Here is an 11,645-nt window from a genome sequence, read left to right as displayed (position 1 = left end):
ACACACACACACACACACACACACACACACACACACACACACACACACACAATTAAAAATGAGCAGAAGAGGGGCGCCTGGGTGGCGCAGTCGTTAAGCGTCCGACTTCAGCCAGGTCACGATCTCGCGGTCTGTGAGTTCGAGCCCGCGTCAGGCTCTGGGCTGCTGGCTCAGAGCCTGGAGCCTGTTTCCGATTCTGTGTCTCCCTCTCTCTCTGTCCCTCCCCCATTCATGCTCTGTCTCTCTCTGTCCCAAAAATAAATCAACGTTGAAAAAAAAATTTAAAAAAAAAATGAGCAGAAGACATGAACAGACATTTCCCCAAAGAAAACATACAGACAGCCAAAAGACACATGAAAAGATGCTCAACATCACTTGTCATCAGGCAAATGCAAATCAAAACTGCAATGAGATATCACCTCACACCTGTCAGAATGGCTAAAATCAGAAATAAGAAACAAGTCTTGGCCAGGATGTAGAGAAAAAGGAACTCTTGTGTATCTTGGTGGGAATGCAAACTGGAGCAGCCACTCTGGAAAATCGCAGGGAAGTTCCTCAAAAAATTAAAAATAAAATTAACATATCATCCAGGAATTCCACTACTGGGTATTTACCCAAAGAATATGAAAAGACTAATTCAAAAAGATATATGCACCCCTATGTTTATTGAAGCATTATATACAATTGCCAAATTATGAAAGCAGCCTGAGTGTCCTTCAATAAATGAATGGATAAAGAAGATGTGGTGTATATACAATGGAATAGTACTCAGCCATAAAGAAAAATGAAATCTTGCCATTTGCAACAACATGAATGGATTGAGAGAGTATAATGCTAATTATAAGTCAGTCAGAGAAAGACAAATACTGTATGTTTTCACTTATATGTGGAATTTAAGAAACAAATGAACAAAGGAAAAAGACAAAAACAGTCTCCTAAATAAAAAAAAAAAGAACATGTTAGAATCTTATAAAAAATCTTATCAAAAACTATATCTACAAAAGGATATAGGAAATGAATATGACTTTTAGTGAAAAAAGATAATGTATAATTACAAATATGTTAAAGATATGCTGTACAAGAGACCAAATGGAAATTTAACAAAATGTTAATGACAGTTGTTGTTTAGTGCTGGGAATACAGTTGATTTTTTTAAAGAACATTTTATTTTTATCCATTTAAACACTGTCTGTAATAACTCTGGATGACTTTTATAATGACAATAAGGTCATACTTAAATTTAAGCATGAACTTCGGTTGCTGGGCAAGTCAGATGAACTTGTTTGGATATGCAGTCTTCCCTGATAGCCCTATTATTAGTTTACTGAAAAGGAAGCATAAAAAATTAAAAAGAGCAGCATGCTTGCCATCAGAAGACTGTGGGCAAATCACTCAAACTCTGGTGAGCTCTTCATTTGCCAAATGAAGGTAATATAATGACAAACTGGGAACATTTTGGTCTTGAGGATCAAGTACATGTAAAGATATTCTGTAAGTGGAAATTCACTATACAATTGAAAAATATTAGTGGTGCCTGAGTGACTCAGTCAGTTGAGCATCTGACTCTTGACTTTGGCTCAGGTCATGATCCCAGGGTTGTGGGGTCAAGCCCTGCTTCAGGGGCTGAGTGTGGAGCCTGCTTAAGATCCTCTCTCTCTCTCTCTCTCTCTCTCTCTCTCTCTCTCTCTCTCTCTTCCCGCCCTCTCCTCTCCTCCACTTATGCACACTTTCTCTCTCTCTCTAAAAGAAAAAAAAAAAAAAGAAGAATATGATTATTTCTGAGACCAAATTCCTAGCTAGAACATGAAGGTTGATAACCATAATAGTGTGTTCTAGACAGCAGGCTGTGGGAAACTGTTGTATTCTTTTTTTTTTTTTTTAATGTTCATTTATTTTTGAGAGAGTGAGCATGAGCAGGGAGGTACAGAGAGAGAGAGGGGAACAGAGGATCCAAAGCAGGCTTGACTTGGATCTGACAACAGAGAGCCTGATGTGAGACTTGAACTCACGAAGAACTGAGAACTGGGAGATCCTGACCTGAGCCAAGGTCAGACACTTGACTGACTGAGCCACCCAAGTGCCCCAGGAAATTTTGCATTCTTTAGTTCCATGTGGTCCATCAGAAAGAGTACTTGGCTGAGAACTAGGTTGGTCTGGGTTCTAGGTCCGGTGTTTCCACTACTGGCGTGATAACCTTCCTAGTGTCCTTCCTACTTTTTTTTTTTTTTTTTTTTTTTCAAAAATTAGGAGGTTGTATTGGATGATCTTTAAGGGTCCTCAATATATCACAAATAATTGGTGGCAAAATGACTCATATAAAACTTTGGAACTGAAAAGTAATTTTTCACAGAAGGCATAATGCCTGCATTTGCTTGCAGTCATTAGGTTGATTTGTTTAACTGTCTCCCCAGGCGGATATTCTGTACTATGTACAGATTTGGTGAGAGGAAATGGACCCATTACAATGTGGAAGCCAAGGTTTCATAAAGCCAATGACAAAGTAGATCATGGAGTTTCCTATTTAGAGCCATGCAGTATATCCATACAGTTTAGTCTGGGAACTTTTATGTGCCTTCAGTGTGAGCTGGGCTTAATCAGAACATTTAAGTTGCAGTGGGCTGGACTTAATCAGAATATTTAAGCGCAAGTGTTGCTTCTGTCCCTTACTAGCTGGGTGACCAGGGCGAATGCCTTAACTGTCTTCATGCTCTATTTCTCAATCTCACAATTGTAGATTATGTCAGTTTAGTAGGGATTCTGTTAAAAGGATAAACATGGTAATATTCTTAGAATAGCTTTATACATGAAAAAGTGTTTTATACAGCAGGGACTGTGATGTTCAAAAGGTAAGTCATCTGGAAGTATAGCATTGTCTGTTTTTACCCATCTTCATGAAGGAAACTGGTAAACAAAATAATCAAAGCCCATGGGTATTGAAAAAAAAATAAGGGAAAAAAAGAAATAATTGGCTTTAAAACCTGGACAAGAACCAGAAATGGAAGTTGGAGTTTTGAATGTTGACACTTGGAGCAAGAGATTTGTCAGGAGACCAGGGCTTCAGCTTGGTTATTATCTGGTCCCCAGATTCAATACCCTGGGCCTTAATAAATGAAGTTAGGACCTTTAGGGATATGCATGTGGGCATGGTCGAATAATTCTCAAATGACACTGTGTGACCTTAAGGCATAATCATCACACTCAAGAATAAAGTTGAGTTTGTGTTAAATTAACTCTAGCAAAGAGAACTCAGATAATAACAGGAAAGAAAGACTCAGCACACATCTCAATAAAGGATACCAGTTCCCAAATACTGGCGTTTAGAGATATTTTCTTGTTTTGTGCATTGGCGCAACTCATGTTTCAGAATGCACAGTTTTAGTTTCTTTTTCCTCTTTCTCATGTCTTACAAAGCCATAGTATCTTGATTAATTTAATCTTCAGATTCTTGATACCTTGGAAAAATATATATGCTATCTTTCCTAATGGTAAAATAATTCTATTAGCTCCTCGTGGCAGTCCTGGTGTTCTTCTCCAGTTCTTATCCTAGGAAATTCTAGTTCACCTCCTCACATGCTCCAGTGCCACACCTGGGAAGGCTGGGTCCTTTACCCCAGGTTGTAATCCACTCCCCCCAAGTCCCTCACAGCACGTATATCACTGTTAGCCTTTGTTGCATCAGATCGTGGTGGTTTGTTAGTATGTTTGCTGCCCCTTCTAGACTGTGAGCTACTTAGAGAGAACAACATGTCTTTTCCATCTTTAGGTTCCAAGATCTCATATACTCCCTGATGGTGGGTATGGGATGAAATTAGAAGAGAGGTGGGAGGTACTCGGTGCCTGAATTCCTGATCCAGATTTTGAGCCACCTCTCTTTTCTGAATTGCATGTTTGTTTATTTTTAAATCTTTTTAAATTTTTTTGCAAATATCTTCTCAGTGTCTTTACACAGTAGATGTATGTTTAAAAGACTGAGCCAAGAAAAGTAAGTCTTATGATGATTATTCATTTCTTCTCTTTGCTTGCTTCCTATCTTTCTCCACTGCTCCATTCCTTCATTTCTCTCATCTTTCGTCTCTTATCTGTAGTAAATAAAAATATTCATAGTCTTAAAAACGCAGCAATGAATTATAATCTATTCCTGATTATATGCTGGCATAAATATGTAATATGTAAAATGGTACAAATATGTAAAATATGTAGACAAATTTCCCATACGATACAATTCCAAATAATTTATGTGGATACTCCCGCACAGTTGGGGGAGCATGACTCCCTACTCTTTACGTGTGGGCTGACTGTGGTGGCTGCCTTCCAAAGAATACGGTATGGAAAGGGAGAACGGAGAGTAAGTTTATATTGGAGAAACCTGATCAATACTATCCCTGCCATGAGATGGAAGTCAACATCAATAGCGAAGTCATGTTGATAGTATGTACCCTTGATGTGACGTGATGAGAATGACACTTTGTGTCTTTCTTTAAAAAAACCCCATAACTCCTTGTCTAAGCATCAAATTCAATTTGAAGGACATTCTACAAAATACCTGACCAGGACATCTCAAACTGCCATGGTTATCAAAAATAAGGAAAGTGTAAGAAACTCACAGCCAAGAAGGACCTAAAGAGACATGATGGTTGAATGTAGTATGGTATCCTTGATGGAATCCTTGAACAGAAAAAAGGACATGATGTTAAAGAAAAAATAAGGCAATCCGAATCAAGCATGAGCTTTAGTTAGTAATAAGGTGTCAACGTTGGTTATTGAGTTACGACAAATGTACTATAGTAATGTTAACAACGGGGGAAATTGAGTGCACACATTCAGTCTTACCTAATGTACATATTCCCCAGTTACTTCCTATTGTGTTACCATGGCTACTGCCTTCATAGCAACATCTGCAGTCTGTCATGATCTTTTTTGTTTACTGGCTGTCTCTCCCATTAGATTGTAAACTTCACGAGGGCAAAGATCTTCTCTGCTCACTCACTGTTGCATTCCCACTATGTTGCAGGTTGCCACACATAGCAGATGTTCAGTAAACAGCCATGGAATGAATGAAGGGAAGAATTATTGACAGGTCTTCCCAAGACTCGAAGGATCATTGCAACTGGAGCAGAACTAACTCATTACATTACATTATAAATCATACTTCATGCTTTCTCTAAAGAGAGGTAATAGGGGAAGCACCTTGATATCCAGGCTCCCTTTCTCTCTCCCTCTCCCCATTTTTCTTTTTCCTTCCTGCTTGCTTTCTTTCTTTCTTTCTTTCTTTCATTCTTTCTTGCTTTCTTTCTTTCCTTTGTTCTTTCTTTCTTTCTTTCTTTCTTTCTTTCCTTTCTTTCTTTCCTTCTTTTGTTCTTTCTTTCTTTCATTCTTTCTTGCTTTCTTTCTTTCCTTTGTTCCTTCTTTCCTTTCTTTCTTTCCTTCTTTTGTTCTTTCTTTCTTTCTTTCTTTCTTTCTTTCTTTCTATAGAAAGAATAGCCTGGAGTTTCTTCTTGGAAGGTGGGTAAGTAAGGGTGCTGACATACATTTGTTCCTGCTGAAAGTTTGTCACTTCTTTTCATCTCTTAATTAAGTCAACTGGAAGAAATGCAAATGATCACAGACGTATACCAAAGGAGACTCAGACTTTCTTTACCCGAGAGGTCACTGAAGCAGAAGAACCTAACTACCAAGGTCAAAGAACGCCTTTGTGCACAGCTGGTGGCTTCCCCCTTCCTGGGATCCCTGAAAGCAAGGACAGGACACAGAGGCTGGGAAATCTGAAAAGTCAGTCATGAAAGAATAGTTGAATGGTAGGCTCTGGGTGTACTGTGTGATCCCACATGTTTCATGAAAAGCAGTGGTGGATGTCCTTAGTCATCCACTGAGGACAGTACTTTACATGGTCTGTGTTAGTCTTTGGAGTGTTTCTGTGCTTTGATTGGTGTGTTCAGTTTCTTCCAATAGGCTATTTACCCTGTAGTTCTCCATATAATTAAAACAAATGTTTATTTATTTATTTTTGAGAGAGAGAGAGAGCGAGCAGAGGAGAGGTAGAGAGAGAGGGAGACAGAGGATCCAAAGCTGCCTCCATGGTGTCAGTGCAGAGAGCCTGATTTAGGGCTTGAATTCATGAACCTTGAGATCATGACCTGAGCTGAAGTTGGACACTTAACTGACTGAGCCACCCAGGTGCTCCTCCAGATAAATTTTTTTGAGTGCCACCCATTCACTGTGGCAAGTCTTGTGAGATATTAGAAGACATAAGGGGCATAGTGTCTGCCATCAATGAGGTCAGCATCTGACTTGGGAGATAAAACACAAGGACGTGAAATGTGAGGTCCAATGTGAGACTGACCTTTGAAAGGGATGTTATCGTGAAGGAGGGAGGGACAAGAAGAGTCACATAAAGCTTCACAGTGGAGGCAAAGACTTAGCTGGCCCTGAAAGGATGACTGTAAATTAATGATTAATAAATTTATTCAATATTTTCAGGATTTCTAGGCACCAAGGGAACAGAGGTAGTTTCTTCCTCCAAAGAGGTCACAGTGTACTTGAGGAAGAGAAATAAGGGTGCTACGGGGTTACAGATGTTGTGATGGAGTTATACACAAGGTACAAAAAGAACGAGGGGGACAGTGTGGTCACTTGTCCTGGTGTGTGGGGTGGTGGTGGTCAGGAAAGCCATTTTAGGTGAAGTGTTGCTGAGCAGAACAGCTCAACACAAAACACATCTCTTTTATTTATTTATTTATTAAAAAAAATTTTTTTTTTTTTAAATTTTTTTTTTTCAACGTTTATTTATTTTTGGGACAGAGAGAGACAGAGCATGAACGGGCGAGGGGCAGAGAGAGAGGGAGACACAGAATCGGAAACAGGCTCCAGGCTCTGAGCCATCAGCCCAGAGCCCGACGCGGGGCTCAAACTCACGGACTGTGAGATCGTGACCTGGTTGAAGTCGGACGCTTAACTGACTGCGCCACCCAGGCGCCCCCCAAAATTTTTTTTTTTAACGTTTATTTATTTTTGAGACAGAGAGAGACAGAGCATGAACAGGGGAGGGGCAGAGAGAGAGGGAGACACAGAATCTGAAACAGGCTCCAGGCTCTGAGCTGTCAGCACAGAGCCCGACGCGGGGCTCGAACTCACGGACGTGAGATCGTGACCTGAGCTGAAGTCGGACGCTTAACCGACCGAGCCACCCAGGCGCCCCAAAACACATCTCTTTTAAAGATATGTCAGGGGTGTCTGGGTGGCTCAGTTGGTTGAGCATCTGACTTCGTCTCAGGCCATGATCTCATAGTTTGTGGGTTCAAGCCCCATATCGGACTCAGTGCTGACAGCTCAGAGCTTCAGATTCTGTGTCTCCCTCTCTATGCCCCTTCCCCCCACCTCTCTCTCTCTCAAAAATAAATAAAACATAAAAAAAATTAAAAAGAATAAATAAAAGATATGTCCTAGAAAAGAATGGTGGTATACCACTTAGGTATTTTTTTTATGCTTATTTATTTATTTTGGGGAGAAAGCATGAGCAGGGGAGGGGCAGAGAGAGAGAGGGAGAGAGAGAATCCCAGGCAGGCTCCATACTATCCACACAGAGTCCGACTTGGGGCCTGATCTCACGAACCATGAGATCATGACTTGAGCTGAAATTAAGAGTTAGATGCTCAACCTACTGAGCCACCCAGGTGCTCCTGGGTTATTCAGTCTTAATTCATTTCTTGAGGGAGTGCATCTGATTGGTGGAAACTAAATACATCATCCTACGTTGCTAGAGAGTCTGGGAGTTTTTAGCTTTTTAGGTCCTGAACTATGTGAAGACTCACCAGATGGTGGTTGAAACAGACTGTGTGTATACCATGTTGCCACATTCTCCATTAGCTGCACACTGACTTTGAATAGCAAAGGCTTAGTACCATACACTGGTTAGGAGGGCTGTCTAACTGGACTGGCAAATTAAAGATCAGAAAGTTGTCCCACACTAGTCAAACACAAGATTCAAGTTTGTAGTTTACAATTAACACACACACACACACACACACACACACACACACACACACACACACAATGTAGCCAGTTATCTGCTGTCCTACTGCTATCATGCTCATATCTTTTATCTTATTTTTTTTACATATTTATTTTTTATTGAGATATAATTGACATATAATGTCATATTAGTGTCAGGTGTACAACATAATATTTGATGTTTGTATGTATTGCAAAATGATCACCACAACAAGCCTAGTTAACATCCGTCACCATGGTTGCAATTTTTTTTCTTGGGATGGGACCTTTCCAGATCTTGTCTCTTAGCGACTATCAAATGTACAACACAGTATTGTTAACTATGGTCGCCACGTTGCACACTACATCCCCAAGATTTATTTATTTCATAAGTGGAAGTTTGTACCTTTTGACCCCCTTCACCCATTTTGCCCATCCCCATCCTCTACCTCTGGCAACAGCTAATATGTTCTCTGTATCTATGAGTTCAGTCTTTTATTTGTAAAACTCTGGAACTCTTCATGAATTTGCACACCATCCTTGTGCCGGCTCCTTGCCCATCTCAGTATTGTTCCATTTTAGCACACGTGCTGTGAAGCAAGCACTCATTTCTTTTAAATAACATGAAAGTCACATGGCAACGTCTGAGTTTTGAAACCACATTTGGGAGGGTGTGTTTCCCAAGTCAGAGGCCCACAGAATCCAAGCATTCAGACTTTCTGTCCTGCTTGGGAGAAGACAAGGGTTAACTGCTGTCCCATTTGGTCATGCCCACATTGTTCATTTTCACATGCTGATTGAGAAGCAGCTAAAAATCGATTACCATTGGGGTAGGAAAGTGGCCTGTCCAAAGTGAGCAGAAATGGCCTGAGTATTGATAGACATGAACAGAAAGTGGGAAAATTAAGGAATCAAAGTTAGTGCTTTGTAGATATCCTAGTATTAACTAGTTTAATCCTTTCATTTTCTAGATACTGAGACCAAAGCTTGCAGGATCAAAGTGACTTTCCCAGTTTATAGCTCCTAGAACCATGTCTCCATGTTTCCTGGATCTCAGTCCCATGATCCTCCTTCCAGAGAAGCATGGTAGATGATCTGGTGCCCCGTCCACTCCCTGCTGCCCGTTGTGATAACTCCTGACTCCTCTCATCTTTTCATGGCCCCACAGGTTCCTCAGATATCCTGCTTTCCTCTGTCAGCACTATCCCCATGTTTTCTAGTGTCTTGTGACTCAACTTTTCTTCATTACCCTCCTTCCTCTGTTCTGAACAGTGCAACACTGTAAAAGGATGACAAGAGAAATGAGGGTCTGTTTGGGATTTTCTTGCAGGTGTAATTGCAAAGGATGCCTGTCCATTTGGCTCTTTATTGGAATAAAGAGGATATGCATCAATACCATCCACTCTGCAGCAAATGAAAGTTATAGATTCTCAAAATTTTCTATGAGTGATGAAAGTTTAAAAATACCCTTGCTAAAACTGGGTTAAATATAGCAAAATATATGATCTTCTTTTTTTTTTTTTTTAAGTTTATTTATTTATTTTGAGAGAGAGAGAGAGAGAGAGAGAGACAATCCCAAGCAGGCTCTGCACTGCCAACATAGAGCCCCATGCAGGGTTCAACTCATGAACTGTGAGATCATGTCCTGAGCCGAAATCAAGAGTCAGACGTTCAACTGACTGAGCCACTCAGGTGCCCCATGATCTTCTTTTAATAGGCAATAATAATTTCTACTTACTTCTCTCAGATGGGTATTTTGTAGTTCCCATTTTTATTTTTTATTATCTGCAAGTCTTAGGGAATGTAGGATTTATAGATATAGAATCAAATAAGGCATTCAAAAATAAGTATTAGCAATAAATTTTTCAAAAAAGTTTATAATAAGAATGTATAAGGGCACCTGGGTAGCTCAGTTGTCCAGCTCTTGATTTCAGCTCAGGTCATGATCTCATGGTCCATGGGACTGAGCTCTGCATTGGGCTCTGTGCTGACAGTGTGGAGCCTGCTTGGGATTCTCTCTCTCCCTCTCTCTCTCTCTGTCTCTTCCCTGCTTGTGTGTGCATTCTCTCTCTCTCTCTCTCTCTCTCTCTCTCTCTCTCTCTCTCTCAAAATAAACATAAAAAAAGAATGTGCATTTATCAGTAACATTTAAAAAAATCTGAAAACCAGAGGGGCTCCTGGGTGGCTCAGTCAGTTAAGCGTCTGACTTCAGCTCAGGTCATGATCTCACAGTCCGTGAGTTCGAGCCCCATGTCAGGCTCTGTGCTGACAGCTCAGAGCCTGGAGCCTGCTTCAAATTCTGTGTCTCCCTCTCTCTCTGCCCCTCCCCTGCTCATGCTCTGTCTCAAAAATAAATAAAAATATTAAAAAAAAATCTGAAAACCAGAAAAAAAAGATCTCCAAAAGAAGTCCTGTTCAATTCCACAAATATTTATGGAGTACCATCACTGTGAAGGGAGCAGCGAAGGATACAAATGGTAGAAAAAGGCTAGAACACAATCCCTTTGTATAAAGAACATACAGTTTTTATGAGCGGTAACCACCCTCCCTAGATGTAATTTATCTCTTGATAGTAAATCGGCTGAGTCTAATAAATGCTATGCACTCTACTAGATGCTGGGAATTCAAGATTAAAGGTGTATTCTCCATCCCCAAGGCACTCACAACTACTGAAATGTTTCTTTTCCCATTCAGATGAAGCTACAGAAATAAAAAAATTTATAAACTACCAGTGGATTTCAAAACAATAAGATAACCATCTCATTGCGAATCCCTAGTAAAATTCTGGAAATGCTTGATTGATTAGATAATCTGTAGGCGTGAAAAGCCTGGTGATGTAAAGGCCCATATGCAGTGACCCAAGATAAATCATGCCAAATGCACTTCATTTTTAACATAAGGCGTCTAAACGTTTAGATTTATACCAGTGCTGTAGTGTATTTTGATTGAATAAAGAGATTTGATAGGCTTCCCATGATATCTTTCTTGAAGATATAGTTTATTATAGACCAGATGGTGAATTGGTTATTTTTTTTAAGAATTTTTAAAAATTTTTAAAATTTATTTTGGGAGAGGGAGAAGAGTGTAAGTGGGGGAGGGGCAGAGAGTGGGAGAGAGAGAGAATCCCAAGCAGGCTGTGTGCTGTCAGTAGAGCCTGATGCAAGGCTTGATCTCAATCTGTGAGATCATGACCTGAGTCGAGATCAAGAGCTGGACACTCAACCAACTGAGCCACACAGATGTCCCTGAATTGGTTATTTTTTGATGCAAAATATATCATTTCAAACTCAACGACTTAAAATTTATCAATCATTTTATTTGCCCATATTTCTGTGGGTCAGCATTTTAAGCAAGTTCAGCTGGGCAGTTCTTCTGGTGGGGTCCAATAACATGATTGCAGTCATCTGGTGGATCTACTGGGGTTGGTCTAGGGAACCTCCTTGGTGGCTTATCTCTGGGTGTCATCCTAGCCCTGACTTCTTCATGTGTCAGGTTCAGGGCAGAAAGGGAAGACAGACATCAAAGGGCAAGTGTAAGCCTCTGTTTACAATATATTTGCTGATGTCCCATTGGCTAAAGCAAGTCACATAGCCATAGGGGCACGAGGGCCTCTCAGGGGCATGGATTCAGGGAGGGGAGATCCACTAGGAGGGTCATAA

At 40.3% G+C, this 11,645-nt stretch overlaps 1 non-coding gene across 1 annotated transcript; it reads right to left on the bottom strand.

Annotated features, from left to right (window-relative positions):
- Nucleotides 1-8,489: 8,489 nt before the first annotated feature.
- On the bottom strand, nucleotides 8,490-8,591 carry LOC121043993 (U6 spliceosomal RNA). Its single transcript, XR_005797052.1, has one exon. It is a non-coding gene; the product is annotated as a U6 spliceosomal RNA (small nuclear RNA).
- Nucleotides 8,592-11,645: the final 3,054 nt, after the last annotated feature.

This window comes from Herpailurus yagouaroundi, unplaced genomic scaffold (genome assembly GCF_014898765.1).
Source record: "Herpailurus yagouaroundi ecotype Mexico unplaced genomic scaffold, PumYag 187, whole genome shotgun sequence".
Lineage (NCBI taxonomy): Eukaryota > Metazoa > Chordata > Mammalia > Carnivora > Felidae > Herpailurus > Herpailurus yagouaroundi.
Note: the sequence above shows the minus strand (reverse complement) of the source record. Positions and strands in the feature narration are given on the sequence as shown.